The 10,652-nt window shown below is 56.5% G+C and overlaps 1 long non-coding RNA gene across 2 annotated transcripts; it reads left to right on the forward strand.

Moving 5' to 3' along the window:
- Window positions 1-5,234: 5,234 nt before the first annotated feature.
- Window positions 5,235-10,234, forward strand: LOC146420561 (uncharacterized). Of its 2 annotated transcripts, none has more exons than XR_014849106.1 (4): window positions 5,235-5,373; window positions 7,420-7,605; window positions 8,367-8,509; window positions 10,098-10,234. It is a non-coding gene; the product is annotated as an uncharacterized LOC146420561 (long non-coding RNA). The 2 variants fall into 2 exon arrangements; XR_014849107.1 differs by having other exon boundaries at window positions 7,420-7,601.
- Window positions 10,235-10,652: the final 418 nt, after the last annotated feature.

Here is a 10,652-nt window from a genome sequence, read left to right on the forward strand (position 1 = left end):
ATTACCCTGCATAAGCTAACAATTCTATATACACAAACAACGTTCATGATACCAAGCATCTGAATAACACTAATGACTTCGTGATACTAATTACCCCTAATCCTAAGCACTGTCATTACTATTGCTACTGTAACAACCCTAACCCTCGACACACCCCCTCCTCACCACCCCCCCTATTCACTGCACCTGGGCCCCTTCGCAACCCGAACCCTAGACCACGCCCCCTGACGACTCAGACCCGCCCCTTTGCAACCCGAACCCTAGACCACGCCCCCTGAACGCACCCCCAATCGTAACCCTAACCCTGATCCCTTGCACCTGAACACACCCCCAATCGTAACCCTAACCCTGATCCCTTGCACCTGATCCCTTGGCACTGTAGTGTCATATTACCCTCATCTATACCCTCACTGTAGCCCTAAAACCTGATCCCCTGCACCTGACCCCTTGGCCCTGTTCCCTCACCCTCATGGTGACCCTCATCCTCATCCTCACTGTAATGATGACTCCTGATCCCTACACCTGATCCCTTGTCCCTGCTCCCTCACCCCACCCTCTTCCTCACCCTCGCTATAAGCCTTTCACAGTACCCTATAACCCCTGATCCCTGCACCCGATCCCTTTACCCTACACCCCCACCCTCACCCGCGCTGTACCGAGCATGCGCGATGCCGTGGACTACCAAAATGGCGTCGGCATCGCTCGAGCATGCGCGGTACGGTGGACTACCAAAATGGCGTCGGCATCGCTCGAGCATGCGCGGTACCGTGGACTACCAAAATGGCGTCGGCATCGCTCGAGCATGCGCCGTACCGTGGACTACCAAAATGGCGTCGGCATCGCTCGAGCATGCGCGGTACGGACGACAACCAAAATGGCGCCCGCATCGCTCGAGCATGCGCGGTACGGACGACGGCCAAAATGGCGTCGGCTGGCTCGAGCATGCGCAGTTGTGACGCGTTCGAAAAGGGCGGCCGCGGGGTATTCTCAGGGGGTTTAGGAACGTACCTGGCTGCCTGAACGAAATGGGCACCCCGAGAGTGCCGCCGCGGCGACTCGCGAGCCTTGCGGGCTTGCGGGAAAGAGCGGCGGCGCGGTCGGGGCGGGGGGAGCTTCCGAGATCCCTGCGTCCAGGGATACGCACCGGCGCCGTCGGCCGAACGGCGGCCACGCCCCTCGGCGCCCCGGCCCGCCCCTGGCCGCCAAGCCCCGCCCCGGCCCGCCCCTCTCCGCCCCGGCCCGCCTCTCCCCGCCCCTCGGCTCCGAGCCCCTCAAGAGGGGCCCCCCGGCGCCGCCCGCGAGACCCCTAGGAGCACCAGCGGCGGACGACGAGCGGCGGAGCGGCGGCGGCTACGGTGAGGCAGCGGAAGGTGAGCGCCGGCGGCGGCCGGGGGGCGGCGGGAGCGGAGGGGCGGAGGAGCGACGGAGCACCGGCCGCGGAGCGCCGGCGGCGGCCCAGCGCCGCCGACGCTCCGGGGCCGGGCGGCGGCGGCGGCGGAGGAGCGGAGGAGGCGGCGGAGAGCCGGCCGCGGGCGCCGGCGCGCCAGCGCCGCCGGCGCTCCGGGCCGGGCGGCGCTCGCGAGGAAGCGGAGGAAGCGGGCTCCGGCCGCGGAGCGCGGCGGCGCAGGGGCCGGGCGGCGGCGGTGCGGCGGCGGCGGCGGAGGGCGGAGCGGCGGGGGGCCGGCTGCGGCGCGGGAGCGGAGCGGCGGAAACCGGCGGGCGCGGGCGGCCGCGCCGCCGCGCTCGAGGCGCGGCGCGGCGGTGGCGGGGCGGAGCGGCGGAGGCACCGCCGCGGGCGGCGGCGGCTCGCGCCGGCGCTCGGGGCCGGGCGGCGGAGAGCGGAGGGCGGCGGAGAACCGGCCGCGGAGCGCAGGGCGGCCCGCGCCGCCGGCGCTCCGGGGCCGGCGGCGCGCGTGGCGGCGGAGGAGCGGAGAGCGGAGCCGGCCCGCGGAGCGGAGGAGGGGAGAACCGGCCGCGGAGCGCCAGCGCGGCCGCGCCGCTGGCGCTCCGGGGCCGGGCGGCGGCGGCGGTGGCGGAGCGGAGGGCGGCGGAGAACCGGCCGCGGGGGGCGGGACGGAGGCGGCGGAGAACCGGCGCGGAGCGCGGCGGGCCCGGCGCGCCGGCAGCGCTGGGCGGGCGCGGTGGCGGGGAGGAGGGCGGGCACGGCCGCGGGCGCGGCGGCCAGCGCGCCTCGCGGCGCGGGCGGGGACGAGCGGCGGAGAACCGGCCGCGGAGCGCAGGGGCGGCAGCGGCGCGGCGGGGGCGGCGGTGGACTGCCGGCGGCGGCCGAGCGCCGACGGCGCTCCGCGGCTGAGTGCCGGCTGCGGCGGAGCTGCGGGAGAGGTGGCGGAGCGGCGCCGGTGGAGCGGCGGGGGCGGCGGCGTGGGCGGCGGCAGCGACAGCGGAGCGCCGGCGGACTAGAGGTGAAGCCGGCGGCGACCCCGGTCGAGAGGCCGGTGGAGGCTGTGGGTCGGTTGCGCGCAGAGCGGTAGAGGTTTCCTGAGTCGCCGGGGGAGCGGCGGCGCCTGCCGCCAAGAGGGGGGGGCAGCGGCGGCAGCACTCGCCGCCGCCGATAGACAGTGGTGGGGGACCCGCCCGCCAGGGCTGTGTCTCCGGGGAGGTGGATGTGCCGGCGGCGGCAGCAGTTTGTTTGCGGCGCAAAGGAAACGGGGACGGCCAGCCTGAGCTGCATCCCCGTGCCGGGAATCTGGGGAGGGGGGGCCACGCCGGCCGCGGCCGCGTCCCGGCACCGGGAAGGGGGTGGCGCGGGCGGCGGCAGCAGCATCCCCGCGCCGGAAACGGGACGGGGGGGCACCGACGGCGGCGGCCGCGTCCCCGCACCGGGTCCTGCGCGCTCGCGGCCCGGCTGCTCGGGTGTCTGCGGCACGGACTGACTGCGGGCTGTGGGGGCTGTCCGGCCACCTCGGCGCCTAGGCAGGTAAGAAGGAGATACTGGAAAACAGCACGTGCTCCACAGCGAGTGGCACACACATACAGCAACGTCGGGGACGATGGAACGGGCAGGGGGTAGAGGACCTGCAGCGGCCGGCCACCACGAGGCGTGGCTGGTGCCGCTGTTCGGGGCGCTCGGGTGGAGGCTGAGCCGGGACGCTGTGCAGGTGGAGCGGCTGCTGCCGGGACGGGAGAGTGCGTAGCCCTGTTGTGTGGGCTCTGGTGCTTTCGGTGTGTTTACCAGGACCTTGAGATGGAATAGTCGCTCCTTTCAGAAAAATGCAGTTTTTCTAACACTAGGTATGGCTTTTGGACTTTTGCACAGATGTACGAGCTGTTCGGCTGATGAGCATCACCACCCCCAGAAACACCTGGAGATGGTTACCTGATGAGCATCACCACCACCAGAAACACCTGCAGACGGTTGCCTGATGAGCATCACCACCCCCAGAAACACCTGCAGACAGGTGCCTGAAGAGCAGCAACCCGGTAAGCAGCAGCTGAGTATAATAATATATCTAGTATATGTATGTTACATCAATTTTATGTATTTTATGTGGATATATGAAATATAGATATTATACATATCATATTTGGCTATAAAATGGGTAGTAGGTAATATATATTATCTGTATTGGCTATATCATATGTGCTATATATGAAATATATGGAATGTATGTTAGATATTATACATATAATATATATGGTATATAATGGAATTCATATATTTGTATATGTTACTATATGTCTGATGTCCTGCATAGTATATATACATTTTATTGATAATATATATTATATGTAGAAATATATATAATTTGGTAATGGGAAAAAAAAAAAAAAGACAGGAAAAAAGGGAAAAGCACGGATGCTAGGGAACAGAGATGCACCCGAGGTGGCATGCTCCCTTTAAAAAAAAAAAAAAAAAAAAATTAAAATTGAAATAAAGGCACCATGGCAGAGGAAAAGGAAAAGACATTGAGCAAACAAACCAAAAGCGCATGGAACCGGAAAAAAAAAGGTGGAACTAGCTGTACATGAGGAGCAAAGCATGGAAATGAAGGTGGAAAACCAAAGCAGGTAAGAACCATCAGGATTGTACGTGACTGCGGGGGCTAAGGGAATGTTTGTACTTGTCAAAGATGGTAAGTAGGCACACAGGGGTAAGAATGAAGTAATTGTTGACTGGTTTGGGCACTTCCTTGCTGTTCAAGTGCCTGGAAATGGTATGCAGATGTAGCAGACAGCTAAGGTTTTTACTGTTTCTCTCCTACACAGGTTTCTTTGAAAGTCACAAAGTTCTCCGAGGGGAATGCCTTAGAAATGCAACACGGCAGCCTGGAAGGGAGGTGACCCCGCTCCTATGGCGTCCCGTTGTGCACAGGTACCGTTTATGAAGGAGCTTATAACGTTTTGTATAAATGCCTGTGAAGGAAATGATGTGGAGAAGACCTACTCAGGCGGTGGGTCCTGTCACTGTCACCTGTCAGTAGGTACGAGAGACAGAAGGAGAGAGAGAGAGAAGAGAAGAGAGGAAAAGAAGATTGGAAGGACAGGTAGGGGCACATAACAGGACAGCGACAGAGCATATGACTGGGCCGTGGTTCCCGGCGGGCGTTGTGATGTGGGTTCATTCCTTCGGGGAAGGCGTGCGCCGATGCCCGGGCCTGTCCCCCTGGTAAAACTGGGTCGGTGTCTGGCGGCGGGCTCCAGATGTGCCGATGCGAATGCGGTGCTGTGGTGCCAGGCCTAGGCCTGCGGAGACTGTGTGATGCGTCCGGAAATGCTGCTAGGTAACTGTGACGGGAAAATGGCGTGGCTGAGGACTGTGGGCTGGGGGACGCTTTCCACAGGTGGGCCAAAGAGGATAGCTGTGGCCTGCGTGAGACGGGAGCTTATCACGTGGATCCCGAGGGCTCCCGTTCCCCCCTGAGCTGCTGGACGCTGTGTACAAACCTGCTTCCTGCGGGCATATCCTCTTCGCCCGCTGCATACTGAGGCCTGGAAGATTTGAAGTGGACCTGCTGGCTTTGATTTAAGTGCATACATACACAGCTGTCCCACAAGGTGAGATGACCTAGGAATAATTTTTCATGCTTGTAATGTGCAAAGCAGCTGACTGTCAGTGCAAAGCAGCTGTGTGCAGGGAGCCTTTTGGATGGAGTTGTATATGGATGTTTGGTTGAGAAAGATTTATGAGTCTATGACAGAAATCCCTAGAGTGGAATTTGACGTGTATTTCATGTGGATCTTTCGGTGACTGTATTCGTGTGTTTCACAGGGCTGCCTTCATTGCGAGGCTACTGCATCCGTGTGGAGCTACATCTGCTGGCACTGGGCGTGATTGTCAAGGCAGATGTGGAGAAGAAAGTGTCCTGCTGGAGCCTTCACCTCTGGCTGTCCTCTGTACGTGGATAAGGGAAGGTATGTGTCATGTTTAAAACATGTCAGAGTTGCCATACAGCGTGGTATGTGTTGCTGAGAAGCAGATGAGGAGCATTTTTGCTTTCATGCCTGTTTAGGCAGGCATTTGGTAGTGAGATGGATAAGTGCCAAGAGATACGTGTGTGCATACAGATCGTTGTGCACAGCGTGTTTACAAGCTTGGTGCAGTAACTGTGGCACCTGTGAGTGGTAAGTGACGTGTGCGAGACGTGGGAGGAAGGTACTGGAAAGCGTGGCAGTTCTGTGGGGAACAAGTGCTACAAAGGCGATGGCCTTGAAATGCCAGGTAGCGGGCTGCAAGTGGGGTGACTGCACTCCTACAGTGGCCTGAAGTGTTCACACAGCGGTCGTGATGAAAGTGAAAACGTGCAGAGGATACCCTCGCACAGTATGTCCTCTCACTTGGATTTCTTTCTAGGTATGAGACGTGAGGAGAGATGAAAAGATGCCAGGAAAGGAAAAAAAAAGAGAGAGTGGAAAAGAGAAGACGTGCGTGCACAGAAAGGCTCCCGGAGCTACGGCGGCACTGCGTGGGTCCTGAGGGCACCGTGACGTCAGGTAATAGACCCCGTAGCCACGGGACGGTGGCCAGACTTGTCCCCCTGAGAAAGTGGGCTCAGTGTGTGGCAGCAGGCTCAGCATCTGTTGCTCGATATGCACTGCTGTGGTACGTGGCCTAGCACTGCGGAGAGTGTGGAATGCATGGAAACACCCTATAAGGTGCCTGTGACATAGGAAATGGCAAGCTTATGTCATGTAAGGGTGGGTGAGGCTTCCCACAGCTGAGGCAAAGAGGATACATGTTTGTGGCACGTGAGCGGAGCTTACGGCAGGTACCCGAAGGCCTCCTGCTTCCCCCTGAGGTGAGGGAGAGTATGTACAAACCTAGTTCCTGCCGGCATGTACGAGCCGGGATCCTGCAAGCGTTTAGTGTTCGCCCACTGCATGCTGAGGCTTGGACAATTCAATTCAGAGGGCGTATGCAGGCCTTGCCATTATTGCATACACGCCTGTCCCGGACGGTGAGATGGCTGAGAAGTAATTCTCCGAGAATATAAGAAGGTGGCTGACTGTCAGTGCAAAGTATCTGTCTTGAGGGAGGCCTGTGGATGGAGTTCTAGAGGAATGATGGAGTGAGGAAGGATGATGAATGTGTGACAACAATCCCTGAAATGGAATGGTATGTGGGTATTCAGGTCAGTACATACTATGATTACATAGCAAAAAAGACCGTGAGTGGCTTAGTGAGAAAGATCAAGTCTGTCAAATGACAGAGAAGGGGGCGATGAGGGGGTTCCTGATTGTATAAGACTGTTGTAGAATCTTTAGGAAAGAAGGCAGCTTGACATGTCTTGCTGACAGGTATGGGAAGGAATGTACAGGGTCACTGACAGTATTTGTGTCTTTCACAGGGCTGCCTGCATTGCAAGGGTAATGCATCCATATGGAGCAATATGTGCTGGCACAGGGTGGAATTGTGAAGGCAGACATTTAGAAGAAAGTGCCCTGCTGCAGCCTTCACATCGGGATGTCCTCTGATGTGCATATGGCAAGGTATGTTTGGTATTTAAAGAGTGTCATAGTATACATAGCAGGAGGTATGTATTGGTGAGAAACAAACACAGGGCACCTGAGTTCTCATACATGTTGAGCCAGAGGTTTGGAAGTGAAATAGAGAGGTGGCAAGAGATATTCTGTGTGCATACAGAAAACTATGCAGAGTGCATGTACCAGCTGGATGCAAAAATTGTGACACCTGTGAGTTGCAAGTGACATGTCTGAGAGATCGGAGGCAGGTGCCCGAAGGGAATGCAGTTCTGTGCGGACAAAGTGTTACGAAGGAAACGGCTTTGAAATGCAAGGTATCAGGCTGGATGTGAGGTGAGTGCACTCATGCGGTAGCCTGTTGTGTTTCCATACTGCTTGTCATAAAAATGACAAGGGTGTCTATAAACACGTCAGAATGAAATGAGGGGCAAAGGAGACCTTCAGACTGTGTGACCTCTCCCTTTGATTTGCTCATAGGTATGAGACACAAGGAGCGAAAGAGGACAGAAAAGGAGCAGTGGAAGAAGAGATGGCCACACAGCCAGGGATAGGAACAAAGCTTTATCGGCACTGCGTGAGTCACCACAGCATCACAACATCAATTCATAGACCCTGAAGCGACGGGACTGTGCCCAGGCCTGTCCCCCTGGGCAATTGGGGTCGGTGAGTTGCAGCAGGCTCTAGATCTGTTGCTTTACATGCACTGCTGTGGTATGTGGCCTAGCACTGTGCAGGGCCCCTCATGAGTAGAAACAGCCTGTGAGGTGCCTGTGACATGAAAATGGCACGGTTAGTTCATGTGCGGCTGGCTGAGGCTTTCCACGGGGGGGCCAAAGAGGATGCTTGTGTATTGCGTGAGACCGCAGCTTACCGCACGTACCCCGAGGCCTCCCGTACCTCCCTGAGCTGCGGGACGGTGTGTACCAACCCGGTTCCTGCGGGCGTATCCTCCTCGCCCGCTGCATACTGAGGCCTAGACGATCTGCAGTGCAGCTGCTGGCTTAGGTATTACTGCATACACAGCTGTCCCAGAAGGTGAGATGACCTAGGAATAATTTGCCATGCGTCTCATGAGAGGGCCGATTGTCCCTGCAAAGTGGCTGCCTGCAGGGAGACTTGTGGATGCAGTGGTATATGGATGTTTGCTGAGCAAGGACAAGGAGTGTGTGACAATTATCCCTGAAATGGAATGGTAGGTGGATGTTTGGGCCACTACATGTTGTGAGTATGTCACAATATACCCACGGAATGGCTTAGTGAGAAAGATGAAGTATGTGAAATGACACAGAAGGGGGCAATGAGGGGATTCATGATTGTATCACTGTGTTGGAAAAGCTGTAGGAAAGAAGGCGGCCATAAAGGTCTCGCTGACAGGGATGGGCAGGGATGGACGGTGTCAGTGATGGGATTCCTGTGTTTCACAGGGCTGCCTGTGTCACAACGGTGCTGCATCCATGTGGAGCTACATGTGCTGGCACTCGGTGTGACGGTGAAGACGGAAATGGAGAAGAATGTGTCCTGTTGGAGCATGCAGCTGTGGCTGTCCTACAGATGTGCATATGGGAAGGTATGTGTTGTGCATCAGAAGTGTTGCAGTTGCCATAGTAGGAGGCATGCATTGCTGAGAAGCAAAAGTGGAGGGGTTGAGGTATTGTACATGCTGAGGCAGAGACTGGAGAGTGAAAGCCAGAAGTGCAAAGACATACTGCATGCACATCTAGAGAATTGTGCGAGGTGTGTTGACAGGCTGGGTGCGGTACTTGTGAGATGACACCTGTGATTTGTAAGTGCCATGGGTAAGACATGGGAGGTAGGTGTTGGAAAGAATTGGAGTTGTGAACAGAAAGAGTGCTCCGATGGAAATGGCTTTGAAATGCAACACGGTAGGCTGGAACTAAGTCCACTCCTACAGTGTCCTCCTGTGTGTAGATAGTTGTTTTGATGGAATTTGTGACATTCTGTAGAAATAGCAGTGCACGAATGAATATGCAAAGGAGATGCTCAGACAGTGTGTCCTCTCACTGTCATTTGTTAGTAGCTATAAGGGACAAGGACAAAGCAATGTGAGCAGTCCATGGGTCCTAGGAGCATCCTGAGGTAGGTTAATATACACTCAAGGCATGGGCCAATGCCCCAGCCTTTCCGCATGGCAAAGCAGGGGCAGGGTGTTGCAGCAGGCTCCAGACGTGTTGAGGTATATGCAGTGTTGTGGTGCAAGGCCTAGCCCCGCAGAGGGTGGAGAATGCATGGAAAGACCGTGTAAAGTAACTGTGACATGAAAATGGCATGGTTATGGCATGGGGGGCTGCGTGAAGATTTCCACAGGTGGGCCAAGGAGGGTAGATGTTTATGGCCTGTAAGCACAGATGACAGCATGTAGGCAAAGGCCTCCTGTTCCCCCCTGTCCTGGGGGACAGTGGGTACTAACCTGCTTCCTGCAAGGGTATCCTCTGGACCTGCTGCATGCTGAGGCTTCCACAGCTTGGAGTGCAGCTGCAGGCTTTCACCTCTTGCAGAAGGTGAGATGACTGAGGAATAATTTTCCCTGGATTTGATCAGATAGCTAGCTAGCTAGGTAGCTAGGCAGCTGGCTGGCCGGCTAGCTAGGTAGGTAGCTAGCTAGCTAGCCGGCTGGCCGGCTGGCTACCTAGCTGGCTGCCTGGCTGGCTGGCTGGCTACCTAGCTAGCTACCTAGCTAGCTAGCTAGCTAGCTGGCTGGCAGGTTGGCTGGCTGGCTGCCTGGCTGCCTGGCTGCCTGGCTGGCTGGCTGCCTGGCTGGCTGGCTGGCTGGCTGTCAGTCAGTCAGTCAGTCAGTCACAGCAAAGTAGCTGTCTTAAGGGAGACTGGTAAATAGAGGTGTATATGAATGTTTTGCTGAAGAAGAATGATGAGTACATGATAAGCCTCCCTGGAATGGAATGGTACGTGGAGGTTTCGGTCAGGAAGTAGGAGGAGTATAGAACAAGAAAGCCTGGGAGCGGGTAAGTGAGAAGGATGAAGTAGGTGAATGGGCTTAGAAGAAGGCATTGATGGGGTTATGCATTGTAGAAGAGGCTTGCAAAAGCTGGAGGAAAGAACATGTCTTGAACTGTCTCGGTGACAGGGAACGGGCAGGGATGTACAGGTTGCAGTAACAGCCTTTTTGTGTTTCACAGGGTTGCCTGTATTGCAAGGACGCTACATCCATGTGGAGCTCCATGGGCTGCCACTCGGTGTGATTGTCAAGGCGGAAATGGCAAAGAATCTGTCCTCGGGGAGCATGCAGCTCTGGCTGTCCTAAGTATGCTGATATGAGAAGGTATGTATCACGTTTCAAAAGTGTTGCACTTGCCAGAGCAGGAGGCATGTATTCCTGAGTAGCAAGCATGGAGCACTTGAATTTTGCTACATGTTTAGGCATAGATTTGAGAGAGAGAGGGAAAAGTACAAAGAGATACTGTGTGCACATAGGGGGAGGGATACTGTATGCACATAGGGAGAGTTGTACGGGTCGTGTTTACAGGCTCGCTGCAGTAATTGTGACACCTGTGAGGTCTAAGTGGCATGTGTAAGACACGGTAAGACATGTCTAGGAGGTCGATGTTGCAAAGAATTGCAGTTCTGAGCACAAAGGGTGCTACAAAGGCAAGGGCTTTGAAATGCAGGACTGCAGGCCCAAAAGTGATGGAAATCCACTCCTACAGCGCCCTCTGGTGTCGAGGTAGTGTTTG

This window comes from Lichenostomus cassidix, unplaced genomic scaffold (assembly GCF_008360975.1).
Source record: "Lichenostomus cassidix isolate B80296 unplaced genomic scaffold, HeHo_3.0 HiC_scaffold_542, whole genome shotgun sequence".
NCBI lineage: Eukaryota > Metazoa > Chordata > Aves > Passeriformes > Meliphagidae > Lichenostomus > Lichenostomus cassidix.